This window comes from Polyergus mexicanus, unplaced genomic scaffold, assembly GCF_030449975.1.
Source record: "Polyergus mexicanus isolate NDT 795.1 unplaced genomic scaffold, iyPolMexi1.0 SCAF_21, whole genome shotgun sequence".
NCBI classification, from domain to species: domain Eukaryota; kingdom Metazoa; phylum Arthropoda; class Insecta; order Hymenoptera; family Formicidae; genus Polyergus; species Polyergus mexicanus.
In genome coordinates, this window is record NW_027223341.1 from 2,172,657 (window position 1) to 2,182,744 (window position 10,088).

General features: G+C 34.2%; 1 pseudogene; it reads right to left on the reverse strand.

Annotated features, from left to right (window-relative positions):
* Positions 1-3,684: 3,684 nt before the first annotated feature.
* Positions 3,685-8,061, reverse strand: LOC138942153 (cytochrome P450 4C1-like; annotated as a pseudogene).
* Positions 8,062-10,088: the final 2,027 nt, after the last annotated feature.

Genomic DNA, 10,088 nt, shown 5'->3' on the forward strand with positions numbered 1-10,088 from the left:
AAATAATTTATTACATGAAAATATTTGAAATATTCGTAAGACGTAAAACTCCGGATAAGCTACTTGGTAGCGTCACGGCCCCTGTACATAGGCAAACCATTGACATGCCAGAAAGAAATTTTTTCATATACTTGGCGTCGCGACGCTACCGCATCGCTTGATAACGCAGAATCCACTAGAAATTATTAGATTAGATATAGCTGATAAGCAACGATTAATGCGATATTTACGATTAATGATCAATATGCAATTACAAAGCTTATTAAGTTTTAAATAATGAAAACATGTTTATATTATGACCAAAAGAGTCGTTAATAAAGTTATCGATCGTTTTTCAATTTAGAAAACTAGAACACAGGCGCGCTTTTATTTATGGACATTTTCCAATTTTTTTAACTTTTTTTTTCTAACTTTTTCTTTCATAAATTGTCAAACTGTCAAAATTCACATAATTTGACAGTTGCAAATAACACGATTGAAGCAAGTCGCAGCGCACAAGCGAGATAGACAATCAGCATTGCGGAAAAGAGGCTTCAACACTTCAATATATTCGAGTTCGAGGTTTCATGCCTTTTTTAGAAAGGAAAAAATGCTTATTGTTAGACTATTGGCGCATTTTGCGTAGAGTTGCAAAGAAAATATCCGAGAAAAGATAAACGAAGCTTCGATGTAAATCAAGGATTAAATCACAAGATAAATCGCGATATAACAATCATATAAGAAAAGTTACAAACACGAATTAAGTGCAAATACAATCAATTAATATTTTTGCAGATCTATTCTGTATCAAATAATGAATCTAAAATAATTGATTTTGAAAAACTAATTATTACGCTAACCAAATTTTTTATGTAGATATTTAATATGATAAATATTTGTAATATATAATTACTATTTGGTAATATTATTACCAAAAAAAGTTTCTTCTTGGATAAAAACTTTTAAAAAATATAATGAATAAAAAAATAAAATGTTTTATAAGATATTAAAATATCTATATAAAAATATTAATTAAATATTAATTAAATAATAATGATCGAGAAAATGAAAAAGACACGAGCAATGTGTATTTTGAAAATAATATACCATAAATAATAAATATAAATATAAATTACTTACCGCATACCGTCGCTCCGTCCATCGCCTGATGCTTTTCCAAAGTTCTTTTTCCTCTTTCGGTCCTTTGTTGTATCCATGTAGCACTTACACTTACTCGCGAAAACCGTTAATTATGATTAGTCGAATACGTGATAATCGCGAAAAACTTTGCACGGCTCTCGCAATCGCGGAACAATCGCATGCACAGCACTTCGATAAAGATTTATCATCGCAATACAGTTTTGTGTCGTTTATTAAAAATTAATTGATCGTTAATTTTATAATTATCATAGCGAATTATGTTTCAATATTAATCATGATCGCATTTAGAAGAAGAATTCGACAATAAATGAAGCGTTTCGCACTACTTCAGTGCTCAAGTCGCCGTGCGAATGATAATAAGGCCGAATACTTTGTTATTGATAATATGTCGCCGAAATATTTTACATATTGTGACGTATTATATACGTGGAATATTAGATCATAAAAGTATTTTAAATTATAGATTAATTATTCATTAATCGATAGATGTGCATCGTGTTAAATCGTCGAAGAATCGAACGATAAAAGGTACCGGAAAAAATATATTTAACTTTATAATATTTAATTTAAATTTATTTTAAATTTTAATTATATTTAATTAAATATTATTAAAGAAATAATTATTTTTCATAAAGAAAGATAACAATGATAAGTTATTATTTGGGACTTTTGTTATTACGTTTCTCTTACTTAAATAAATTAAATTAAATTAAAAATTAAAAGAAATAAATTATACAAAATACGCGTTTCGAAAATCGTCGCGTTATAATTAACGTATGATTTAACATATTCAGAAGATAATTAATTATTAATCATATTAATCATAACAAATTATTTCCCGATGGCGCGTTTGGAAAAGGAATTTGACGTAGCATTATTGCCTTCCTATTCGAGTGTCGTTGGGTAAATAATAAATATTGTAGAAAAGGAATTTGTGACGTAGCGGCTCGCACTATTAGAATACTGTTCAAGTGCGAATGAAAACAAAGCCGTAACATGTAAACTGTAAACAATAGCGTGCTATTGTTTACGCCGCCAAAGTCGCATATCATGTTATTGATAATTCGCAACCAAAATTATTTTACGTATTATGATATATATACAAGCGGAATATTAATTTATACAAGTATTTTAAATTATATATCAATTATTTAATAAACGTTTAATATATATTACAGAGCTAATGGTTATTCTCTGATATAAAAATCTATATTTATACCTGTTTTCCAGCTAAAGAGTTTATTAATAATGAGAATTTATTAGAAATAAAGAGAAATACGAGCACTGTAAAATTTTATTCTTTTCATTTACCATGTTTTTAAAATACTAAAAATTTAATGTAATAAAGATATGAAGATATGAAACTAATAAAATATGAGAGAGAAAGATTACACATAAAAGTAATAAAAGAATTAATTAGAAATAAGGTAATTATTTACTATAACGGACCCGGACTCCAATCACGTTGACCTTGATATATGTTGTCAAAGACATAATCCTGAGTAACTTTTTCTTATAACTTAATCGGCGGTCATTGTTTATTAAAAAGTTATTAACAAATAAAGTTTGAAAAATAAAATATTAGTTTTTACATAAGTTTGTAATTTCCACGCAAGAAAGGTCCATCTGCATCAGAATTCTGATTTAAATGTGAAACAAGGTCTTTACATAATTAATATAATATTAGAAAAAATCAGTACACATAGGAATCAAAAATTTTATTTATTCTACAGTTGCAAATGTACTGTTTTCATCTAAGGGATACAATGTTGCCATTATTTCAAAAAATTTACGTATTCGTTTATAATACTGATATTTACGTTTAAATATAAACTATATTTTTATTATTGTCAACATAGTTTCGTGAAACTAGATGACTTTCCACGTGAAACAAGGTCGATTTCAACACATTCTCTATTTACAGGACAAAATACAACAATAGAGGGGGGAAGGGGGACTCACTACGTTCATGCATAAACTTTCCCATTCTCACAACAATTCTGGACTAAACCTTGTTTCGCATTGTAAAGTATATACATGAATACAGTGCGTTCCGCCCCCTCCCTCCTCCGCCCTTAACCCAAAACAAATTTTAGTTTTAAATAAGAAATAGGTTTGGGTTAGGTTATGTCTTCCGGAAGTGGAGTCCCCCCGCAGGGGGGACGGAACCCACTACATCCACGCATACACTTTCCCATTCACACAACAATTCTGGGCTGAACCTCGTTTTGCATTGTAAAGTATATGCATGGATACAGTGGGTTCCGCCCCCCCTGCGGAGGGGCTCCACTTCCGGAAGATATAACCTAACCCAAACCTATTTCTTATTTAAAACAAAAATTTGGTGTGGATTACGTCGTATAACTTAAACCAAATTTTCGTTTCGAATCTAACTTAAACTTTAAATATCCAAAAATTATAAGAGACTGCCGATTAAGTTATAAGAAAAAGTTATTCAGGATTAAGTCCTTGACAACATATATCAAGGTCAACGTGATTGGAGCTGGGTCCGTTATAGTAAATAATTATCTTAATTTCTTACATTCATATGATATTTGTGTTAGTTTTAAACGATTATTTGCGGTTGATTGGGATAAATTTTATGTGAACCGGATGAGAAGGATGAATTATTACATCGAATCTCAACTGGATATCCTTTAAATAATCTATAGGCTCCAAGTAAAAATTGTGCACCAAAGAAGCAATCATAGCTTTTAATTTTAGCAGACCGAATCATTGACCTACAATTTAAAGTTGTATTAGAAACTATCAACATGAGAAGAAACGAAAATCGCGAACAATTCACCTATGCAATTCCTTAGTCCTGCGCTGAACGGAACATAGGAATAATGATGACGATTCTGCATCCTCTCGGGTAAAAATCTATCCGGATCAACTACTTCTGGATTTGACCAAAAATTGGGATCTCTGTGAGCTTCGAAGATATCAAGATATAAGATTGTTCCAGCAGGTACGACATATGAGTCTGAAAAGTATATTATAAAATTACAAAATATAAAAATTTATGAAATTAAGAATTCTTTTGAGAAATAATATGAATACAACATTGTATTTTTAAAGTGTTAAAGCAATTAAACTTATTTTACATTCGATAGTATATATTTTAATATATACTGTAAAATATGGCATGTTTAAAGATATAAGCAGCAAAAAAAATGATTAATTACGTAATTTTACATCCTCCTCAATGTTTCGTAATATAAAAGACGCGACGGGATATAAACGTAGCGTTTCCTTTAAACATCTCTCTAAATATGACAAATTTTTCAACGATGTCATGGTAAGTTTCCCTCCGCTCTCTTGCATCACGGTATCGACTTCAACCCTCACACGTTCCTGTGTCATCGATAATAATTTACGTGTATTTCATAATATTCTGTTTTTTATATGTATAGATACCAATAAATTTTTAATAAATTAAAAAATACATTGCAACAAAAGTTTAATATCTGTACTATTTTCAATAATAATTACAATTTAAATAATATATCGCGATATATTGAGAAGAAGATACCTGGACATCTTTGTGCTCAGCTAATAGTAATATTAAAATTTAGATTTTCTACTAGAAATAATAATGATTTAATTTTACGGAAGACATATGTTGCATTATTACATGTAATTATGTGTTTAGTATAAATATCACAAGCATAATTTGATATTTGATTGTGTAATTGAACATAAATATTAGCTTCGATCTCTTACGTACTTCCAAATATTTTGACATTATCTATTTCCGTCTCTTTGTCATTTTCAAGGTTTTTCAAATATCGGTCATTGGTGCGTTTGTGATAAAGTTTTCTTTCCGTGATGACCTACACACGAGTACGATATTAAATTAAAAAAAAATGATTTTTTATATTAAATAATAATAGCACATTGTACTATATCATAAATATTAATAGCATAATATATTATTAATATTCATGATTAATCATGTAATCTTGCGGTACAAAGAATACGAGATTTATTTTAATTTTATATAAAAGATAAAGTTTAGCGGATTTAAAATAACATAATTCGTAACATACTTTCTCCGTAAATCCATGCAATATTTTCAAGATCTTCTTTTGCTTTCTTTCTTGTGGCGATAATGAGAATAACAAATCGTTACAAAGCCAAGCCCTAAATGCTCTAAATCATAATTAAATAAAATTATATAATTTCAATAACGATGTAATTTTGTAAAAGCCTTTTCTAAATTCGCAATAAAATCTTATAATAATCTTTAAGTAATGTCATTGAATGTAGAGAATATAGATGAAAAAATAAATTTAAAACTATGTATCTTACAAAAAAGATATTTGGAATCTTTTAAAACCATTATACTTCTGTTTTAATTGTAGATTTTTTGATCAAGGATAATTTCTCTTCAGATTTTATTGCACAATTCATTTTACTTAATATTTCAATATTCTAACATTTACAATATTTTCAACATTTTAAAGATAATTTTTCTTTTAAAGTGAAACATTTAACGGATCACGTACAATAGATTTTGATTCCTAATTGTCGCTTTAAACGAATCGATGTCTCAAACTAATTGTTTACCTTCACATAATTAATCAATATTTAATTTGTTTCAAAATATATATAGAAAATATATATCACACACAATCATAATTTAATGAATTATAAATATATCACACAATTAATTATTATATCCATAAATTACCTATACACTATCAATTCGATTATGTCGTGAACTGCATTTCGATACTGTTGCTGAAACTCATTTTTGCAGAGTTTTTGGAGAGAGATGCCCATGGTAGTTTCTGTAAGTACAATACATATATAACACCGGATATATAGTCGAAGATAATTACAACTGAATATTTCATAAGTAACTTTGAGTGTAAAAAATTGGATATTATCTATCTTTTGTGCAGCATTGATACTTTCTATGGGAACAACTTATCTTCTTTTTTAAGCTATGATATCATTTAGAATGAAATTCCTGCACATAATACAGAACAATAAAAACTTTACAGAAAACTTACTGCATGTGGCGTTTAGCGTATGTTCACTAATAAATAGTACTAAATCTTTTACGACTACTCCTCCGACATCTTTCAAAGATTTTGTCATACAATTGCCCTCCTTGATCAACATATTAGCAAATTGATTCAATATATTGAAATGGAACGCAGATGTTAATATCTTTCGTCGTGCATTCCACTTAGCGCCTAAAACAAAATCAAAATAATGCAGTTAAATACACATAATATTATATAAAATTATTCTCTTTTTTAATTTGATGTTTATTGAGCAATTCTCAAGTAATATTATTAAAAAGTTATTAACAAAATAAGTTCAACGAATAGAACGCAATTTTCTGACATTAATATTAAAAAGTATATGGTACACATACACACAATACATGTATATACATATAGCATGTGTGTGTATTATAAAGTAAAATTATAAAATATTTTTTTTCTTTTAATTTGACGCATAAGGAGAGATTTACTACGTTTTAATACGTATTTGTAGTAAATTTACTTATAAAGAATATATACAAATACCGCAGAGTATTATGATTACTATATATACTTATATTGAACAATATTCCAATAAATATATTCTTTTTAAATATACACTGTGTCAGACAATTACGTTCCATTCGTTAAACTTATTTAGTTAATAACTTTTTAATAAATAATGAGTAACGGCTAAAACCTTTTGAAAGTTATTGTACTTAGGGGCGTGTCCTTGACAACATATATCATTGAAATTGGTGAGATCGGTCCTAATATGCATAATTATTTACTTTTTTTGTATCGCCCAAAATTCTTCCATGATTTTTTAAATCTTCTCATGAAATTTGTGTGATAAAAAGAGTTGCAAGTGTAAACTTGAATTTAATTATTATTTTGAAATTAAAACTTTATGGATTAGCAGTCAAAAATAAACTATAATTTATTAAAAAATCTGTTATGTGAAAGTGTTTGATTTAATTGAAAATTTTCTTTATTTGAAATATCTATTACTTCCATGTACTTAAGAATACATGGCGAGATCATCTCTCAATACGACATTACTTGCAAATTTCTTTCAAATTTATTATTAGGTGTACTACTTTGTTTCCGCCGTTTTTTTTCCCGAAATTCGAGGTTTTATTGTAAAAAACTGGTTATACGTTTTGAAATTGCTTGTTGAGTCACTCCCAATGATCGTGCCAATTCTTTTTGACTTTGACTCGAGTCTTCATTAAGTAATGCCTCCAATTCTGCATCTTCGAAAACCTTCTCTCTTCCACCGCTGTGCCGGTCTTCGACGTGAAAATCACCGTTCTTGAAGCGTTGAAACCACTCACGACACGTTCTTGCACTAATAGCGGCTTCACTATAAGTATTTGAGAGCATTCGATGAGCCTCAGCCGCAGATTTCTTCATATTGAAGCAGAAAATTAAAACCTCCCGCAAATGACGAGAATTTGGCTCGTAAACTGACATTTTCAATCGAGAATAACTTTATGATGCAGACACAAATCGACTAATGTTTCTATGGGGTTATGTTGACAGATGCCCAAGTTTATTGCATGACGTCTACGATCTATTTATTTCGACCACTACTTACCGCTAAAGCCATCTATAGGAAAGTTGGCGGAAGCAAAGTTGTACGCCTAATACTTTTTACAGTACTAAAAAGAAGTTATGTAAGAGTTTATCGTTAAAAATAATATTCAAGTATAATTCTGTAACTAATTCTGTATTTTATTTGATTTCCTGTGATGAAAACAAATTAAAAACAGATTGTAATAATAAAGTATGTACGGTTACATATTAATGCCATTATGTTACCTATGCTGGTGAAAAGACCTGTGCCGAGCCAAGGATAAAACAAATTATACAAATAACTTTTTTCAAAGTGCTTGGTGCTGCTTAGTATCGTTTGAAATCATCAAAAACATATCAAGAGAGAAACATTAATTTATATTATATCACTCGATCTTTTAGATGCGCAAATAATTTATTAATTGTAGCTCAAATTTCTATCTAATCTCGGTCGAATATGTCGACATTTCCTCTATTTACCTTTTTAAGCTTTTAACCTTTTAAACTTTTTGTTTACGAGCAAAAATATTCTTGTGATGAATGATTCCTGCAAGATTCCTAAATTGTAATGTTTACAGACAATTGAAATTTTTTTTTTATTACCTTTAGATCATCTGGATGATCTAACACACAACTGATGATACACACACAATACGTGAAGAAAATCCACAATTTAAAAATAGGATAATATTTATCAGATAGGCTACGCTTCAATAGTTCCATAGTTTTTCTGACAAATAAATTATAAATATCAATACAAAAATTTTGGTGGGATTAATTTTATCGTTATTTTATTGCATTTTTACTCAGATATGTTGAAAATAAACAATTAATAATTATGATAATGATTTGCAAATGAATATTGCCGAGAGATAAGATATATAATCTACAGATACTTATGATAGGTATACGTTCCACTCCGTCCGGGTAGGGACTCTCCGTCCGGGTGGGGACTCAGTTGAAGTATCTGGGTCTCTACCTGGACGCTACCTGGAGCTTCGACGGGCACTTTGCGCGTCTGGCCCCCAGGGCGGAGGCGGTAGCTCACTCTCTGAGCCGTCTCCTGCCAAACCTGGGTGGACCGGATGGCAGAGTGCGCCGTTTATATGCGACAACCGTCCGAGCGGTGGCCCTCTACGAGTCACCAGTTTGGGCGGATGCTCTGATGGCGAGTAGGCGCAGCAAGGCGTTGCTGCGCCGAACATTTCGGCGGATCGCCATCAGGGTTATCCGCGGATATCGGACGGTGTCGCATACGGCGGCCTCAATACTCGCGGGGTTGCCGCCCATCGAGCTCTACGCGCAGATGTACGCCGAGATTTATCGGCGTACCAAGGAGCTCGGTGGGCTAGGCGTGTCACTGATCCCGTGGGTCAGGGCCGCCGTAAGGCTCCAGGCTCGGCGACGTATGCTGGAGAGGTGGTTGGAAGACCTCTCCAATCCCCGAGACACCTCGGGGAGGCGCGTCGTCGAGGCCATCCGCCCCCGTTTAATCAAATGGGTGGAGAGGGCGGATAGCGAGGTGTCGTACCGTGTGGCGCAGGTGGTTACGGGCCATGGGTGTTTTGGCTCATACCTGTGCCGCATCGGGCGCGAAGCGGATGCGCGCTGCCATCATTGCGGTGGAGACGAGGACACGGCGCAGCACACGCTGGAGATCTGTCCAGCGTGGGCAGACGAGCGCCGTGTCCTCGTCCAACGTTTGGGGGGTACTGACCTCTCGCTCTCGAGCGTCATTGCGACGATACTCGAGAGCGAGGGATCCTGGGGGGCGGTCTCCTCCTTCTGCGAGACAGTTATGCGGCAGAAGGAGGAAGCCGAAAGGGAAAGGGAGCGGCTCCCCGGTGGACGCCGGGGAGGCCCTCCCCAACGTGGTGGTGCGGCCGGTGTCGGGAGGGGGACGCGGGGAGGGCCTTTTGTTGGTGGGACCCGCCACCCCTCCACGACTCCCGGCCGCAGAGGCGCGGCGCAGAGCCGCGCCAGGTGGCCCCGACGGGGGGGGGGGGGTCGACAGGCGCGGGGACAGCTGTTCCCTGCCGCCCACGAGATCCCTCCCCAGCCACGGGCGGGGGGAGCGGACCGGGGGCCTACTGGCTCCGGTCCACATTGGCTCCTTCCGCAGACGTGCAGGGCCCGCGCACAAGACGGGCCCGGTGGCCGGGGACCCGGTTGGGGTACCCGGGCCTGGCCACGCCAACCCCGCCAAGCCATCGGCGGGAAGTGGGTGATAGGGGCGGTGGTCCCCCTGTCCTCAGGACGAGCAGGAGTTTCCATAACAACGGAGACTCTGGGGGGAGGGTGACTCCCCCCCCCCCAGCGGGCATGGCTCGTGTGCGAAGGTCTCTCCGAAGTAGTGCAAATGCCACTTTC